The 18,783-nt window shown below is 55.2% G+C and overlaps 1 protein-coding gene across 14 annotated transcripts in view; it reads left to right on the forward strand.

Moving 5' to 3' along the window:
• Lingo1 (leucine rich repeat and Ig domain containing 1) overlaps window positions 1–18,783 on the forward strand; it is a 188,637-nt gene that overhangs the window by 143,165 nt on the left and 26,689 nt on the right. Inside the window, exon 8 of one of the 14 annotated variants that reach the window (XR_012444042.1) lies at window positions 9,702–10,080. The exons of 12 other annotated variants lie outside the window; for them this stretch is intronic. The gene's annotated coding sequence lies outside the window, so the exon portion shown is untranslated. Of the gene's footprint in view, window positions 1–9,701; window positions 10,081–18,423; window positions 18,445–18,783 lie in introns of those variants that run through there. One more of the 14 variants, XM_074062013.1, reaches the window with a different exon arrangement.

Genomic DNA, 18,783 nt, shown 5'->3' on the forward strand with positions numbered 1-18,783 from the left:
AAGAAGCTGGAAGAGGTGTAATTCAGTCTATTGCCTGGTCTTAGCTGTTGTGCAGGAGGCTACACCTGTCTCACTTGCCTGCTTCTTTCGCCTCTGTCCCAAGGCCACACAAAGTCTTGGAGCTGGACAGGGTGGGGTGTGGCGGTGTCCTGGGGCAGCGTCTGCACAGGGGCCTTGGGAGGGTTTCTAAGACCCTCCAGGTCAGCACAACCATGATTCAGACAGGGAAGCTGAGGCTCAGTGAGGGATGGCCTGTGCCTTGCATGGTGAGGACTACGCTGTCCCAGCTTGCTCAGCCTCTATGGGGAAGGACGGGAGGGAAAATGAAGCAGAAGTGGGAAGGGAAGTTGGAGGGAAAAGGGAGCAGAGTCTAGGGGGTTGTGAGGCAGGTGTCTGATGACTGTCACCTAGCAGTGTTAGAGCCCTTGGCTGCACAATTGTCTTTTGCCCCAACCTCAGGAATTGGGCAGTGACTTCACTGGGTCTCATTTGAAGCCTCATATAGCAAGGTAGTTACTGTTATCCCCATTCCAAAGATGCAAAAACTGAGACAGAAAAGGTAACCTACTCCTGAGGGGTCTTACACCCTCTATAGGGAGGCTCTGCTCACTGTCTTGAGGCATAGACTGGGACTAGGACTGGGGAGGAGAGCGGGGAAGGGAGAGCAATGCCTGTCTGTAAGACAAGCCTTCCCTATTAATTCCTCTGGCTGTCCGAAACTGTCTTCTGCAAATCTGACCACAGTCTCTCATGCTTTAATTCCATCTTACCACTCTTGTAAGAGCCAGTCAACCAGAGGCCCCTCTGGCTTCTTCTCTGCCACTCTGCTTTCTTGGCGCTAGGCAGTCTGGGGACTTGGCCCAGTCCCCGAGGGTGAAGCTGACCCCTTCCAGGCCTGTTTGAAAACTGGCCCCCTTTCACCCTGCACTTCCACGTGCATCACATTTCTAGTGAACTCATTTGCCAACTGAAGGACTTCATTTTCCATTCTGTCTGCTCATGAGCCCCCAACCCCGCCCCATCTCCCCAGCCTCTCCCTGCAGCACCCAGCACTGTGGTGAGCGGGCAGCCAGGCCCCGGGCTACTCAGAGTCAGTCCTTCCTTTCTCCTTCCAGCCTGGTGTGGGAAGAGCTCTGTGCCCTAGGCAGCTATCTGACCCTGGCCTTTCCGCATGGCCAGATCCCAAACCAGGCACCTGCACACCCTCTACCCCTGAAGGTCACCCCTTCGGCCTTCTCCACTCCAGGCTAAGAAGGCCTTGATGTCACCCAGAGACCCAGAGGCTGCCATCTTGCTTACGGTGCCTCTCACACAATAAACCCTAAAGTCACTCTTACCCCAAGAATGGCCGACTTCAGGTTAGAGTGTGGGAAAGGGAGGTGGTTTTTAAACCAGTTCACACACAGAAGTACATGGCGGATGACAGTTTTTCCTGCCTCTCGTGTTTGTATTCGAGTGGGGGAGCACTGAGCAATAGTGTTAGTGATCACTAACGCTCAGTTTCTACCGCGTCAGGCGGTAGAAACACTGCACGTGCATTAAGTCATTGAATTAGTCTGTCAACGCACATGAATTTCTAAGGAGTAGGAAGATAAGGGAAGACTGCTGAGGGATGGGGGATGGGGCGACCTCTCCCTCCTCCAAGTCTCTTTCCAGTTCTTACTCAGTACAGAGCAGAGAGTCCCGTCTTCTCCACTCCCAATTCCATCAGACGTTGGCTTGCAGTCCCCCTCGGAGGGCAGTCTTGTCCCCCAGGAGCTCCCAGTTCTCCACCGGACAGTGGGGACCCAAGCACGGCCCCATCACCAGGATTCAGGGAACCCCTCAAAAAGACATTTGGTCCCAAGGGATCAGAGGCCGTGATCTCAGGGGTATCTGAACCCTCTGCCTGGGCCCTCGCCACACCCTGGACTGTGCTCCCGCCGGACATGGTCGAGGGCCCACCTTCAAAGCCTCAAGTGAACGCATAGGGTGGGTGAAGCTGGGGCCTCCTTTGCAAATGGAGACCAAGTCCCCAAGAGGGGACATAAGCAGGCCAGGTCCTGCTTCTCAGGAGATCCCCCAAAGACAGCCTCTCCTTGGTGGGGTGCTCGTGGTTAGTGATTCTAACAGGACTTTGACCATGTTAGATAAACCTGCCTTGACGTCAGGCTCCCGGCCCCGCCCCTTTTGCCATCCACCAGGTGGTCTCTGGTCCCCCTGAAGGAGGGCCAGCAGCTGCTCCTAAGCTGTCCCACCCCAGTCTCTCCCGCCTGTCAGTTTTCAAGGTCAGGCTGCCTGGCAGTACAATAATTGATGAAGACTTCCATTCAAAATCTCCCAGCTGTGGCTGGTTTTCCCCTGCCGCCAACACCCCACAGCCTACTCCATCCAGCCCACCTCAGGAATGACCACTCATCATCTCTCCCTGATCGCCTTCATGGCAGGACCCTAGGGACTCTGAGCTCAGACAGAGATGACACCGTTCTGAGGTGATCTCAACTGTCAACTGCTGTGTGGTCTGGAACAAACTCCTTCCCACTCTGAGCCTCTGTGTCCATTCCTGGAATGGGGTCTGGTCAGATGGCCTTGAGATCAGTGTAACAAAACGTGGGAGCTGACAGGGTGGCCACCACGCGGAGGGCCCCCAGTACTCCCTGCTGGGGGGTTGCAGGTAGGGCGTGACCACCTACCTACCTCTCTCAGCAAGTCAAGGGTGCTTCTCTGAAGAGATGGCATTTGACTGGGTCCTGAAGACGGACCAGATTCCTCAGACTTGGGTCTGGGCAGAGGTGGACGGTGATCTGGGGTGCAGCAAGGATTCTGTAGGGCAGTGTGACTAGCTCAGAGCTGCAGGGTTTCTAATGTGCGAATCTGACCAGAGCACGGCCCTGCTTTTGGCCTCCAGTGGTTCCTGATGCTCTCTGGGGCGTGGTGGATCCAGTCTGCATCCAAGCAAGGGCCCTTGCCCCAGGTGCAGCCTGGACCTGAACCGGTTTCTTTGCATTCTCTCCAGTCTGTGGCGTTTGCACCTGCTGTCCCCTAATTTGCCTCTGTGCCCACATTTTTTTTGTGTCGTGTATGTGTGTGTGGTACTGGAGTTTGAACGCAGGGTCTGAAGCTTGCTAGGCAGGTGCTATACTACTTAAACCACACCGCCAGCCCTTTTTGCATTACTTACTTTTTGGGTAGGGTCTTATGCTGTCTGCCCAGCTGGCCACGGACCGTAATTCTCCTTTCTTTTCATCCTGTGTACCTGGGATGACAGGCACACACCACCACACCTGGTCTATTTGTTGAGATAGGGTCTTGCTCTCTTTCTGCTCAGGCTGTCCTTGAACCTCAATCCTCCCAATCTTCACCTCTCAAGTAGCTGGGATTACAGGCATGAGCCATCATGCCTGGCCTTGTGCCCAGTTGCATTTGATCCTGTGACCACATAACATCCCCACTCCCTGGCTCTCCCCCCAGACCTGCTGATCTGCCTCCCTTCCCTCCCAGGGTTCCACTCCTCTGCTGCCTCCCAGATCATCCAATTACTGGTTCCACCATGCTCAGAGCTCAGCTCCAGTGTAGTGACTTAAAGCAGCTGCTAGGTGACCCATCAGCCTGGTTTGCCCAGGTGTTCCCTACTGTGCCAGGCCACCCATTGCACCAGGATGGTAGTTTCTCTCCAGGCCCTACTGCCAGGCTGTCTGTCTTCTCTCCCTAACGATTCCCTATTGGAGGCCCCAGTCTGTCAGAGGGGGTTGGGGGATAGGAGGTGGGGGTTTTGCTGACTGCTGGGCTCTCTGCCTCCTTTCTGGCTTTGCTCTGTGGGGAAGCAGCCTGCTTCTGTCTGTCCAGCTCTGAATCCCCATAACAGCAGGCGTGAGACCAGTGTGCATGCCATATACACACTCAGTCAGTGTTTGTTGAGTGAATGTGTGTGGCATAGACATGGGTCTGCTTCTGTGGGGACCTGGGCAAGTCTTTTCTCTTTGGGCCTCAGTTTCTCATCTGTACCATGAGGGAGGGCTCTCCCAGCCTCGGGCAGCCAATGAAAGAGAGGGCGGTGTGCAACTCACTGTCATGAGCTGAGCAGCTGGGCAGCACCCCTGAGGGGGAGGGGAACGTCCCCACGCTTACCTCCTGCACATTCCACCATCCTCTGGGGCCTTTCTGGGCCAAGTAATGGGTCCAGACCCCGGGTTGGGGCATCCAGAGTAATGGTGCCGACTGCCAAGCCCCCTCCCCTCCCGCCCCCAGGAAGCAGATGGCCCAGGCTTGGGCGGGCAGCAGAGACGGGACTGGCATTTGTGTATGTGTGTGGTTTTTTTAAATCTGACACATTTTTGTCACGTCTTGGTGCATCAGAACAGTAAAGGAGGCGGGAGCGTGAAGAATGTTTTAACTCGCAACTTTGTAACAGTTCCAGGTTCTCCAGGGCTCCTCCCCCCTCTCCAAGCCCTAGGCAGAGCCTCCAAGCCCATCTGTTCCCCAGTCCCCAGCTCCCTGCCCCCCTAAATCCATCCATCTTCCCTTCAGTCATGGGGGAGACATAATAGAGGAAACGACCAGAGACTCTGAGAGGAGCGCTGGGGACCTGCTTCAGGGCCCAGTTTGACCGCAGATTCGCTGTGTGGCTTCGTGTAGTTCTCACCCTCTCTGGGCCCCAGCTGTGTGCTCCTCCTACAGGGTCAGGTCCATCTCCCTTGGGGTTCTCTGACTATGACACTCATGGGAATGTCTGTTTAGAAGGATGAGAAATGAGAAGAATGCAGGAGGAATGGAGACAGGAAAGTCTTGGGGTTCAGAACCTCCAGAGGGATGGCCAAAAATGGCAGGTTATTCATGAAGCCAGGCCAAGCGGGTCCCAACTTCTCCACCCCACCCACACCCTAGGCCACCCTCACCCACCCAAGATAGTTCCTTGAAGATGACTCAACTGCTCTGGGAGGAGCCAGGAAGGACCAGGGCCCCAGGTGTCCCACCATGGCCTTGTTCTGCTTCCTGGTCTCACATGGCCTCAGGAAAGGAGGCGGGGTGAGTGCCAGGCCCTAGAAGGTGTCCTCCTTAACTGCCAGCCCTGCAGTGCCCAAGCCTGCCTGGCACCAGCTTCTACTTCATTAGTCACAGAAATGCCAGCTGGCCTGGAAAGCCAGGCGTCTATGGCAGGCTGGTGAGTGCCTGCCCAGGTGGGCAGGGGAGAGTTTAGGAGCACAAAAGGGCAGTGCCCCAGCGCAGCTCAGCCAAGGCAAGGGCTCAGATGTGACTCCTTCATTCCACAGCTCAGAGGCCAGGGGTGCCAGGCATCTATGCCATCCCTTGGGATGAGTGGGACAGGTGTCAGGGGCACCATTGCCAGGGACAAGGAAACTGGCTCCACTTCTGTTCCCCGCGCCCCTCTACACCTACCTTGGAACCCCCAGAGCCCAGACTAGTATCAGAGAGTGAAGGCAGAAGTTCTTCCATTTGTCCAGCCCACACTGTCCCGCCTCTGGGAGCCATCAGGTCATTGGTGACCACAGAAGAGACCTCCACTTAGGCTGAGGCAGTTCTCGGGGCGGGGGGGGGGGGTCATCCCCATGTCTGCACCCTGGGCAGGCTGTGGGTGGGCCCTAGAATCCCTGCCAGAGGTGGGCCAGCCTGGGCAGTTGAGGGAACCCACGTGCCCCCACTCCCCCCGTTGTAGTCCCCACCTGGACCCCAGGGCTGGGTTGAGTCAGTACTGTTCAGATCTCACCAGATGGGCACAGGGAGGCTGCGGGGGGAGGAGCCGGGTTGTCAAGAGAACCCGCGCACTGGCATTTCCTCTTTTGGGGAGGATGAACCATATTTCGCAGGCAGTGTAGGCTTCTGAATCCCATTTCTCTGTGTTTTTTAGGAAGGGAAAAAGGGCAGGGGAAGGGGGTGGGAAAAGGCAAGGCGGGAGAGCGATGGAGGCAGACAAGGAGCTAGGAGGGAGTCTTGGGTGCTGTCTGGGACGGCCAAGGGGATTAAAGACCTCTCTTTCCCAGGGCTCAGCTCGGCCAAAGCAGAGTCGGGGTCCCCTCTGATCTGTGGTCCAGGCCTTGAATCAGCTTTTTCCTTAAATCACACAGCCCTGTGTGATTCAATTTTCTGGATCCTTCCTGGGTTCCTAACCCTCATCCCTATCTCCTGAGCACCCAGCCCTGTGGATAGTGGCAGCTGAGGTTAGAAGGTGCTGGTCCTGCTCTTGGGGCCCTAATCTGGGGCAGTAGTCAGTATTCACCCAAGTCCGTTACAGACTCCTCGGGCTTTAGTAACCGGGCAGTGGAGCTCCATGCGGCTCTGATGGGGGTGGGGCAAGGGGGAGGTAAGGCCTGGGAAAATGTGGGGCGCTGGCGGGAGAGCATGGCTTCTGCCCACCTGCTTGATCGGGGGCCAGGGCGCTGGGTGTTCTGAGAACACTCATGTGAGGCGGCACACGAACCTGCCTCTTTTCGTACCTGCAGCAGCAGCTTGAGCCTCAGTTTCCTTGCTCTGTAAAATGGGATGATTAGCACCCCCCTTGAGCTTCCTGTGGCGTGCATCACAGCCGCTCAGGAGACGGTTCCCCACATCCGGTGGGCACAGTGATATTGTCTTGATTCTGGAGGAAGTACCCACCCAAGTGAAGGTGTGATGGGGCTCCAGCATGGCCGTGACTTGGGAAGGAGCTACCCTGGCAGGGGAGAAGAAGGAGGGGTGACACATAGGGAGCTTGAGGTCTGGGTAAGAACCAGGCCATGTGGGCAGCACAAAGCAGACCTGACCCCCTCCCCCGCATGGAGTCTCCGGCTTTTCCTGGATCCTCCTTCCAGAAACCTTGCCTGTTGGATCTGGGTAGCCAGCTTTCTTGTTAGGAAGTCCCCTCCAGACCTTGGGAAATGGGGCCACCAAGCAAGGAGCCCATTAGTGTGACATCAGCTCCCTTAGGACTGTGACTCTGGGGGAGACCCTCCCATGTAGATGGCTATTCTGCTCTCCCTTGGGGATGGACAGCCCTCTTTTACTGTGTGCCCAGGGGTATCAGAGGAGGGAAGTCTGACTTTATTCCCAGGGAGGTGCAGACAGAGACAGAGGGGCAGTGAGGCCATCTTGGCTCCTGGTGCTGCCTCCAAAGTAGGGAGTCCTACTCCATGCTTTCCATCTCACTTCCTTCTGCAATAGCCAGGGGTGTGGCATTATTTGACACCCAAAGGGACTGAGGCTCAGAAAAGATCAGCAGGAGAGCCAGGATTAGCACTCAGGTTCCAGCTCCGGAACTCTTTCCGTGACTCCTCCAGTCCTTTGGCCTCTGGCATCCTCTGGGCCTCACATTGAAGGGCCCAGTCCCAAGTGTCCGATGGACCACTGTGAGGGTTGCAAGGAGTGGGATATGAGAGAACGGGATGCTGAGCCTGGGCCCAGTCCCGTTGGCTGGGGTCTGACTACACAGCCAACCTGGGGTGGCCGTGGAACCAGCGTGGGAAGGGCGTGGTCTTGGTATCAGATGGATAGGGACCAACTCTTGATTTTGCCGCTTATTCACACTGGCTTCCCCAGGAAGTTAGTGAACTCTTTGCCTCCATTTTCTCATGGGGGAACTGGTGGCACGGGATCAGTCAGACAAGATGAGGTTTTGCTGCAATAACAAACAACCTTCAAAACCTTGGCGACTTCAAACAACTCCAACCCTGTTACATATATGAGATAGCCGTAGGGCATTGTCACTTGGGACCCCAGGATGATGGGTACCCAGCAACTCAACATGTACATCCACAGTGACCATGGCAGCAGGAGGAGGCGTCTCTTGAAAGTGACGCCTGTAGCTTCTGCTTGCCACACCTAACTTCAGAGGGGACAGGGAAGTCTATTTCCTCACCACTTGCGTATGGGAAGAGAACTGGGGATTTCCTAACCAGGGCCACAGGCACCTGCCATGAGCACTGATGAAGTAAAGGGAACGGAGCCCAGAATGGGCCTAAAGCATGTTAGCTCGTTTCTCCTCTGCCCCACCTCCAAGTACTTCCACCTCCCTTTCTTTTCCTGGCTCTGTCCCCCAGACAGGTCATCAGGCTTGGTGGATGGTCCCTGCCTTAAGGATGAAGAGCTTTGTCTCTGGAACTAAGACCGGTGGCAGCATCCTCAGGGGAGCAGCTGGGGCAGGAAAAACAGACAGACATCTCACTCCCAGCTGAGTCCCCTCCCCAGCCCAAAGCCTCTTTTATCTTTTAACAAATGAAAAAGCAACAGATACCAGTAATACCTTAACTTCATTATGGGCCTTATAAGATCCAGATCGAATTACATCTCCTGCAATCGAACAGTAAATTCAATTCCATTCAACAAATGTTCCATTCAACACCGAGAGGGCCTGAGGGGTCTGGGTGGCCCCCCCCAGCTGGGGACCCTCCCTCTCCCTCTGCACCTTCCCTCCTCCTTCAGGAAGACACATGCTCCCTGCTGGAGGGCTCAGGTCTGCCTGAGATCAGTCCCAGATGTTGGAATGACTTAGGGCGTGGGCCACTTGAGCCCATTGAGACCAAAGCAGACTAGACTGCAAGACACCCAGAGTCTAGACCCACCTTGATTTTGAGCCTTGAGTCCATAGCTGCAGGTCTGTGTGGCCTTAGCCAAGTCCCTCCTCCTCTTCGAGCCTCAGTCTCAATTAAGGAATTGAAGAATAGAACTAGGTCCCCATCCCATCCCACCTCTGGCTTCAGCGTTCTGACACCTCCTCTGCCAGCCAGCATTGATCCCTCCTCAAAGTGAGGTGGCTATAGTAGGAAGGGGGCCCTGTCGTGCCCTTGTCCTTGACCTAGTGGTCATGCCCTGCAGGTTGGATTCTGCCTCCCCTGCAGTAGCTCGTGGTCACAGGAGGAGACAGCCAGGTTCCCAGGTACAATCCAGGTGGGCGATAGGTACACTCCCTCCAGGAGAATGGCATGCACTTTCCTCTCCCTCACTGTGCCTGCCCTTGACCACACCAGGCTGAAGAAATCTCGAGGGACTCCCTGGTGAAGGAGGAATTGGAGCTGAACCCTGAGCCATTTGGCTGGGTGGGGAAGAGAACAGGTTCAAGGAAGAGAGGAGCAGAGCAATGACCTGGAGGCAAGGGGTGGCTGGAGTAGGTGTGAGTGGCAGATGTCATTTGGAGGATATGTTGACAAAGGCAGTATGATTTCTGTGCTCTAGCAACACACATACACATGCACACACACACGCACACACATGCATGTGCACATGCACACGCACGCACCCAGGCATGTGCTTCTTCCTTAGCTGTTACCACAGGCAGGAGTGGGGAGGTTGGAAGAGCCCTGACAGCCACAATCTTATGGCACGAGGAAGGATGGTGCTGGAAGGCCTGGGGAGGCTTCTGAGTCCCCAGGGACTCTGGGAAGGGACTCCTTTTACCCAATGAATCAATATCAGCAGCCAGAATGGCAGTAACTCTTTCTGGCACTTTACCGTTAATGAAGTACTTTGGCATCCGTGGTCTTATTCGAGCCCCACAGTGGCCCTCTGATGGACGCTTTTGTCCCATTGATTCCTTGATTCACAAAAAAGGCAAAAGATTTAACCCAAAGTCAGTGGGGCACAGCCTGCACTCCTGCCAGTGACTCCAAGTTCTGTTCATGCTGCCTTTGGAGAGTCATGGGGGCCTCCCTCAGCCCAGAGTTCCTGAGGGTCTGGCCGACACTGAGACCCGAACCATTCAAGCCCTAAAACCGCCATGCTCCCAATTCCTGCAGAGCCCCTTTCCCTCAACACAAGACTGGGCAAAAGTGGCCAATTGCACAGGTGAAGAGGCTGGGATGACACTGGGCGGACTCCACAGCGCCTTCCTTCACTGATGGGGACTCGTTGATCAGGAGCTCTGGCGTTGGCATGTGTTCGCCTGTCACTGGAAGCTGTTTGCAAGGTGGGACCTCAAGGACTTTGGACTAAGGTTAGCACATGCTTCGAGCCTTTGCTTCTCAGTTCAGAGCACGACTGGAGGGAATCAGAACCTTAGGCCCAGTGTGGTCCCGGAACCAATCATACTTCCTACAAATTCGGGCTTGATCCAGAAAGCTGGAACCACTTTTTCCAGATTCAGGTGGCCCACAATGGGACGGGCTCAGGCCACCCGATTCCCATTCCTTTGGCCTCCCAGCAACTTTGTCACTTGTCAGTGTTAGATCAGCTGGGTCTCAGCTTGTTTAGCTACTAAGATACAGCCTGCAAATTAGCAGAGAGAAGCTGCTAGAGCCTCCATGTTGGTTTCCTGTTAACACTGTTGATCCAGTCACTCATTCGCTTATTCAGAAATTACTTATTACTTATTCAGAAATTACTTATTCGCTTATTCAGAAATTACTGTATTCCTGGGATACAGCCGCAGCGAGCTCACAGCTACCCTTCCACAAATGGAGAAGCTCTCCCTCCTCCCCCAGTTCACTGTTCCACCAAAAGTGGCCTCAATTGGGACTTCCCTTCTCCGCACTTCTCTTCTGCCTGTCCCCTGTCTATGAAGCCCATTTGGAGGCCAGACACACTGCAGACCCAGCCTCTAAACATGGACTCAGCAAAGACTCAGGAGACCCAAGCTCCACCCGGTGCCCTGGGCCCTTAGCCTCTGGAGCCCTTCCCCCACCTCCGGTCCTTACCCCATCCTCTGTGCTAGCCACACTCAGCCTCTTCCCTTCTATCACAGCCCTGCTTTCCTGTCTCATCCTCATCCCGAGAATGCTGCATCTTTGGTCTGTCCCTCCACTACACAACTTTTGCCTGTCCTCTTCCTGTCCCCTCAAGTGACTTCCAGAACAGGGGGAACTGAGAGTCCAGGACAAGGTTCCTGCCTGAATGGGACCCAGGCCCGGTCTCTTAACACGGATGGGCTGACTCACTGCTCAACCCAGACAAAACCTGCAGGGTCCAGGCTGCCCCGCTGCCGGATGCCTGGGGTTGCCATGGCGACCCTCTGCCAGTCTTCCCTGCGTGGAGACAATCAAAAAATAACAGTGAGGACTCTTTTATTCTGTGTCCCACCTGGGAGCCATTTAAACCTCCCCACTCCTTTTGACACATAATAATTTTTTTTCCTGCTTTTAAGATTATCCTGAAATCTCACTTTCTCCTCTGCCCGCTTTTTTTCAATCTCCGTGACATGGCCTCTGGGAGCCTCGTGTCTAAGATACACACACGCATGTGTGTGCACTTGCTGTACACAAGTTTGCACACTGTGTGGACACCAAAGTGGCCTCCCAGTGCTGCTCATTGACAGCGAAGCCCCAGGGACAGCCCAGCCCCTTCTCCTCACCTGACACCGCTTGACAGTTTACAAAGCCCCTTCTTTTCTGATGTCACACGGGAGCTACACTGCAGTATCACCACACCTCTAGGTTTTTCCGATGGAAGACTGAGGCTTCGGATTTCGGGTGCACTGACCAGTGTCACCTGGTAGATCACTGGGGCTAGAATTAAATCTTCCTGTTCCTCTGATTCTGTTTTCCCAAGTTGCTCCCTGAGATAGTTGGGGGTCGGTAGCGAGTGGACCCTCATTTCTCCCTTCATGTTCTCCCCTCGCCCAGCCATGAGCGGTGTTAGGAGCTGCTGTGCTCTGGGGACAGCATGAGAGGAGCTCAGCCTGGGTGCAGGGTCCACCCTCCCACCCAGAGGATTCCAGAGCCCCTAACTGCCCTCCTGGTTGCCTTGGTTTCTGCCTCCCGCTAGTGCCCTTTCTCAGCCACCTCTTTGGCACCAGCTGACTGAGCCCAGCTTCTTTTGCACCCCCTCCCACACAGGCCATTGTGCCTGGCCTCTGTTCTCCCATGCCCTGCTGAGACTGGTCCCTCATGTCTGCATTGTGACTTTCATCTCCAATAGCCATTACCCTAGGGGCAGTCACCGCAAACATTCCATTACACAGGGATCATCATTGGCTGCACCTGTGCCTTCCCTCCCTCCAGACATGACTTTCATAAAGTCCTCTGTCTGCCAAAGAGTGGCATTGAACACAGGTGTCACCACCTGAGTGTTTCGTTTGAAGTCACAACATCTACATAGGCTGCACGTTTGCCCAGATGTCCCCCCTTGCACGACCAGATGCATTGCTGTATGTTTACTGACACACTTACACTGAACAGCCAACAAGGGCTCGGGGATTGCAGATTGTGTAGACTGCTCCCCTGCATTGCCTCCATGCCCCGTGTCTTCTCCAGGTGACCTCTCTTAGCATGGGGTCGTGAGGGTCATTCCTCGGATTCCTTGGATGGGTCTTCAAGGCACTTCCCTAACTTTGTGCGGTTGCGTGTGTGTGTGTGTGCATGTGTGTGTGCGTGTGTGCGTGTGTGCGTGTGTGTGTGTTGCTAGGGATGGAACCCAAGGGTTTGTGTATGCCAGATGCTAGGCAAGCTACATCCCCAGCCCTCCTTCCCTAACTTTAAATTTGGGGTTACACAGATCAGCACCTACATTAGCAAGTGAAAAGCTGAGTGCTTTCCAGTCTTTTGGGGTACAGGATGCCTAGGGGCCACTGGAGTGTGTGACAGCAGATTTCAGGGATAAGCCTGGTTTCTGTTGTCCCTCTCCTTGGTCCTCTGTTTAGCAGGGAAGTGGGTAGCAGACTGGCATCCCAGATGAGCTTGCCTGAGGACTCTAGCCCAGGAAAATAGGGTGAGTAATGGGTGACCCTTAGGAAGGGGCCATGTGTGGATCACTGTGATCCCGGGGTACCTCAGCTCCACTTCATCCAGTCTCTGCTTTCACAGCCTGTCCAGTGTCTCCTTTCTCTGAAGCTTGAATGGACATCCCAGCACTTCTGGCTCAGCTGTGTAACTTTGCTTCTTTAAACATCTGATTTCCCCTCTATAAAATGTCACTAATAAGGTATTTGTTTTGTAGGCCATCGTATATGAGTGTCAGCACAGTACGTAACGTGTTAAGTGTGCCTTAAACTCTCCTACAACATTAATATTGGAATTGCTGCTCTTTCTGGGTGATTCTGGACTCAGTCTTCTCATCTGTGAAATGGGGTTGATGGATGAGACTCAGAGTCCCTCCCAACCTCCCCTCCCCACTCGGCTGCAGTCTGACCCTCATCTTTCCTAGATACCCTAGAACAGAACCGCAGGGGGGAGGCAAGGAAACGGATAACTCCCCATTGGTCCATCAGTTCGCAGTGGTGGCGTCAGTTTTCATAGAGAAGGAAAAATCTGCAAAGTAGTCAAAAAAAATATTTCCTCTGTGACTCCAGCAGCCCAGCTGTTCTCTTTCAGGAAAGTGCTGAGGCTGAAAATAAAATAAAGGAACAATGATAGACACAAGGGAAGGAGGGGGGTGGGAGGAGGGAAGGGCAAAGCAGACTGAAGAGAAGAGCGTGGGGCGGGGCATGGGGAGGGATGCAAGGTTTTGCCAGAGTCTTTTCTGAGCCACCTGGAACAGCATTGAGCAAAGCTACCAATATCTCAGCACCTGTGCTAAGCTTCCAGCACGCCGGCACAGCCAAACCCTGGGTTCAAGGCAGTGGTAATGAAAGAGGGCAACTGTGGTCTTAGCGTTGTGACTGTATTTGTAAGTCTCACTGCCCTGGGGCTCCTTGGCCTTTTAGTCCTGGTGACATCTCAGCTGGGAGTTCGAAAGGGCCAAGAAACCCTGGGGAGGAAGATCTGGGAGACTTGTCCAGGCTCCCACTCAGCCTCTGCTTCCTGCCTCAGCAGTTGTGGCTCCCCCATGAGCCTTGTACACAGACCCCACTCTTGCAGCCTCTGTCCATTGCCCCTGCTGGTCACTCCTAGAATGTCTGTGCCCCCTCTGCATGCTGGACCGTACCACTCCATCTCAGGTCCTAGTGTCTTTGGGCAGGGGTAGGAGAGCCTGGGCATAGCCAGGATGTGGTTTGAGAGCCTGAGTGGTGGGTCTCAGCTGTCCATCCACCAGGGAGGCCAGTGGGAGGCTGGCCTTTCACTCCACGCCAGTGTGAGCACAGGCAGTCAGCCCACCTGAGCTCTGGGCCTCGCCACACCCTCCCACGCTCCAGCCCGGGGCTCTCCCTGCATGCCCACTCTCTTCAGTAGAATTTGCACCCACTTCTCAGGGACACTGAATTAGTTACTTCCCGCTCTGTACCTTTGTTTCTCACCTGGAAGGGGGAGATGCTCGTGGAACCTTCCTCACAGGGCTGCAGAGAGCATGGAGGGGGATACGACCCAGGTTATGGGACCCTGGTGTCTGTGGGTACAGAACATAGGCCTGGTAAATATTGGGCATTATTCCGTCCCTCGGGGTCTCGGGGGTGCTGCCTGTGAACCCAGTTTGGAAGAGCCCACTCTCCCTGGCCATCAGCTGGCCCGGCCCAGCCACTCTGATCGCCAGAGCTCAAGCCCTTCCTGGGGAGATGTCTTGGGGACCCAGTGGGGTCTCTCCTGCAGTTCAGCCTGGAGATGTCTAGAGCAGGCTGGCCTTCACTTGGCCCAGGTGTGGGTTTGTACCCCTGGGACAGAGAGCTGGTGGCCTCTGATCTGACCCCCTGGAAAGTAGTTCTGCCCAAGAGCGTCCCACCTGCCCACACAGCTGTGATCCATATTTGGGGGTGCAAAGAAGAGAAAGGAACTCCAGCCTCCAGCTTCACTCTGAGCTGCAGCTCAGTCCCCTCAGCCTTTTACTCCTCCCCACCCCTGCCCCCCACTTAGCTATCTTGGTTGCCATGACAGCAGGGTGCTGGGAAGCAGGACTCCTTGCGGGGACAGAACTGGAGTGAGGCGCGTGTGTGCTGGTCTCTGGGTGCTGCAAATGTGCCCCAGTGGAAAGGTGCCCCCTGCACATTGTTGTGTGGTTGAGGTGGGACTGTGTGTTTGAGTGAGGTCCCTCTGGGCGACACATATGGACCACACATGTTTCCTGGACAAATCCCTGCATGTGTCTAGAGCACAGGAAAGAAGGATCACAGCCTTTGCCGTTGACTACTTTACTGGGGCTGGAAGGGGCAGGGGTGGGATGTGCTTACCCCTCGGCGGGTAGGTGTCTGCCCTATTCCATCCCTGCCAGGCTTATGCAGAAGTGCCTTCAACCACCCTTCTCCTGTGGCCTCCCCACCATGGGAGTCAGGTAAGATAGGCAGTGCTGTCCCCACTTTGCAGACGGGGAAACTGAGGCCTGCCCCTGCACTTGCTTATTTCCTGGACTCACCATGAGCTGCCAGCCTAGCTGAGGCTATAATGAGGTCTCCTGTTCCACACACCCCCACCCCAATCTGGTAGAAATGTCCAAGGTACACTTGATATTTTCATTTTTTAGACCCCTGGGATTTGAACTCAGGACCCTGAGCTTGCTAGGCAAGAACTCTGCCACTTGAGCCATGCCCTTTTTGCTTCAGTTATTTTTCAGATAAGATCTCAAGCTTTTGCCCAGGGCCAGCCTCAGACTGTGATCCTCCTACCTCTGTCTCCCCTGAAGCTGGTATTACAGGCATGTACCACCACACCTGACTTCTTGTTGAAACAGGGTCTCCCTAAACTTTTTATCTGTGCTGGCCTCCAACCTCAATCCTCCCGTCTCTGCCTCCTGAGTAGCTGGGATTTCAGGCTTGAGCCACTTTTGGTATCTTGTAACCCTGGCCCATCCCCTCCTCCATCCCCAAGAGGGTTGACCAATGCCCACCACAAAGGAGAACATCACCAACAAGGTTTTTAACTTTGTCCCTGTTTATTCTTCCATTCCAAGAGCTACCTGCTGGTTTAAGGAAAGGCCAGCAGCCCCTCTGAAGCAGGTCTGGACCAGCTCTCCAGTGGGATGGCTGCCTGTACACATACCACTCAGAGCCCTCAGGGGCAGTAGCCTTGCACTTGTCAGGGTCTAACAGGCCTAGGAATGGGAGGACGAGCACGGGAGCCCTGGATGTGTTCACCGTGCTTCCCACACTTCAGACATGAGCTGGCATTGACCTTTAGCCATGAGGCATGCACAGACACCTCCCTCCAGCACATTGAGTAAATGTGAAATGCCACTGCCAAGTTCAAGCGTGCTGAAAGATCTAGAAACTGGTGGAGGGACTGACCATGAGGTCCACCTTCTGCCTGCCACTTGGAAGAACGAGTGATGAGTGGGCCCCAACTCCTGCACCTCGGTGTATCCTCCCCACCCTACTGCGTGCCTGGGGACCCTCCTGGCCATAGCTGCCTGATGTAGGTAGGGAGTCTTTGTGACAGCCAGAGCTCCCTCCTCCCAGGCCCCTGGGTGGCCCTCCCTGCCCTGCCCAGAGTGGGGGAGGATTGAGGTTTTAGGACAAGCCCGTTCAGAGTTGGTGTGTAAGGGCGGAAGGTGTCTGGGTGCGCGGGGGGCGGGGAGGGGGTCTGCGGTTCTGAGTCATTGGGAACTTCCTGAGGGCCCACTGGGCCCGTCTCCCCACTTGCCTGACAGTGCAGTATTTATGGCTGGTTTTCACGCCATGGCAGGTGGTGTGAACGCACTGTGTCTCCGTGTGTTTAGATTTAAGACTTGCAGGGAGCCTTCCTGTTGACTAAGGCCTTCCAGATATCTCCACCCCTGGCCACCAACCTGAGCCACACGATTTGCTCCCTGGAGACAGTCCCACCCAGGAACCTCTGTCCAATCTCAAATCCCTGGAGTGGTCACCTGGATCAGGGTCCTGGCTTCACCAGGGCAAGTCATCCTCTCTTTCTTAGCATCAGTTTCTCTTCTGTGAAATAGGCACTGCTCACTCCGCATGCGTGGCAGGAAGGATTAAAGGAGCCAACCCAGCGCTGTGACCCTCAGCTTCGGAAGCAGTCAGTGAGAGGTTGCCCCTGGGCTCAGCCCTGCTCTGGAGCCCATTTTCCTGGGATCCCATGGATCCATGTGCTGGACGCTTTCTTGCCCTCCTGGCATTGCTCACATTTCCACCAATGTCAAGTTCATCTCCCACAGGCAGGTGGTAGGCCCAGAGGGAGCAAGTGAATGCTTAGGTCTGTCCTTGAGAGTCCTGGAATCAGGGCATCCTCCCTTCCCTACCTGCTCCCCAGGCTCTGACCACCCATGTCGTGGTCCCCAGGACAGCCTGGTTGGCGAAGGGACGGGTGGGAAGGCACACCCATAGCTGCTGCTCCACTCCTGCACAGCCGCAAGGCTCTGCACTGGCTCTTGAGTTGGTTTGTTTTGCCTGTGGACTGATAAGCCTTGAAGAGCAGAAACAGATGCAAAGCAGTCCTGCTAGGGACACCTACCCTGACACTGACAGATGACACATTTCACCCTGACACACAGCATACAGGTCTACAACACAACACAGTTATGTTTTTCAAAAAACTAGACACCCACAAAGCAGCCACAGCTGTGCAAAGTGGCCTGCTGGTCACAATGGCTCACCCTCCTGACCTGTGCTGGACCCCATCCGTAGCTCAGTAGGAGTCCTCATGACCTGCTGGAGTGGATGCTACATTCAGGCAGGTGAGGGAACTTGCCTGAGTGCTCTGCCCAGAGGAGTCCATAGTCCAGAAGGTTCTCCCAGTCATCACACTCACCCGGTACCCTGTTTGCCCATGCTTTAGGGAGGAGAGGTGGGAAGGCAGAAAACTCTGCATCCTGCCTGGAGGTGGCACTGGACTCTCCTCAGGCTTGCTGCCCCTGGCTCAGCACTGTGGTTGCATGGGGTGAGGCGGGAGAAACTTGAACAAAGGTGCTGGGGGCTGACCGCCATGAGCAGACTTAGTCAAACAAGGGAGAGGCCGTTCTCACCGGGGCCTTCCAACCATCGTTGCCTCTGCCCCCATCCTACCTCAGGGCTCTGGGTCTCCCCTGACCATGAACCCCTGTTTTCCTGCCTGGTCCAGCCCACACAGCTACCCTGCTCCCAGCACTAGCCAGGAACCTAGTCAGGTCCATGTGTCACCTGCCCAGAGATCTGGCCTGCCTACTATTCCCTGTCCCCTGGTGGCTACCCTGCATTACCTCTTCATGCACCCCCACCACACACACACACACGCACACGCACACTCATTCAGTTTGGTACAAGCTTGAAAGCCATATGGATGGGTTCCTGTCTCCTGCATATGACGTAGGTGATCCTGGACTACAGATGTCCTCTCTTGAGGGTAGGGAGCTGTCCTTCGGACCCAGAGTGGGCACTCAGTCCTCAGAACTGTCTCTCTAAGATGCCTCCATCTGCTCTGTGACCAAGCCACCTTGACTGACGCTGCAGGCACTGCCCACCTGGCCCACGTAGATGGACAGATGACTGACAGGCTAGAAGTCTGGGGCAGGAACAGAGCTCCTGAGTGTGCCACCTGGCCACACCACACCCAGAGGTAGGCAAGTGCTGAACTTGATTGGTCATCTGCTGGGGGAGAGACAGGAGGCCCACTCTCCAGGCGCTTCAGTGCTGGTTTACTGTGTGGCCTCAGGGAGCCACGTGGCCTCTCTGTGCATCTGTCAAGCAGGCCTTGAGGGACAAACCAAGGCTTCACAAGAAGGCATGCAGAGAGAACCCCAGAAGAAGAGGCCCAGCCCAAGGCCTGCCTGGTAAGAGCTTTGGCCGTTCCTTTCTTTCCTCTGGGAAGACGAAACCCTTACTGGACATTGCTGTACTGGAACCTCAGGGCTGGGGAGAGGGGCCAGCCTGCTAAACAAGCCCAAGTGACAGGACTGTGCCTTGTGTGGCATTGGGCTGATTATGTGGGGGGGAGTCTGGTAGTCCCGCCCAGGGCCAGGCAAGGGAATGGGATGCCTTCTCTAGGGTGGAGCTGGCCACCTTGGACTTGTGTGGCCCTTGTTGTGGGCGCATGACAGGCTGTTGGCCTCCACCTTTTGGAAGGGTCCCAGAGACACCCCAGCCTAAAGGACAGCAGGGTTCCAAGCTTC

The sequence above is a fragment of the Castor canadensis genome, chromosome 19, assembly GCF_047511655.1.
Source record: "Castor canadensis chromosome 19, mCasCan1.hap1v2, whole genome shotgun sequence".
Classification (NCBI taxonomy): Eukaryota; Metazoa; Chordata; class Mammalia; order Rodentia; family Castoridae; genus Castor; species Castor canadensis.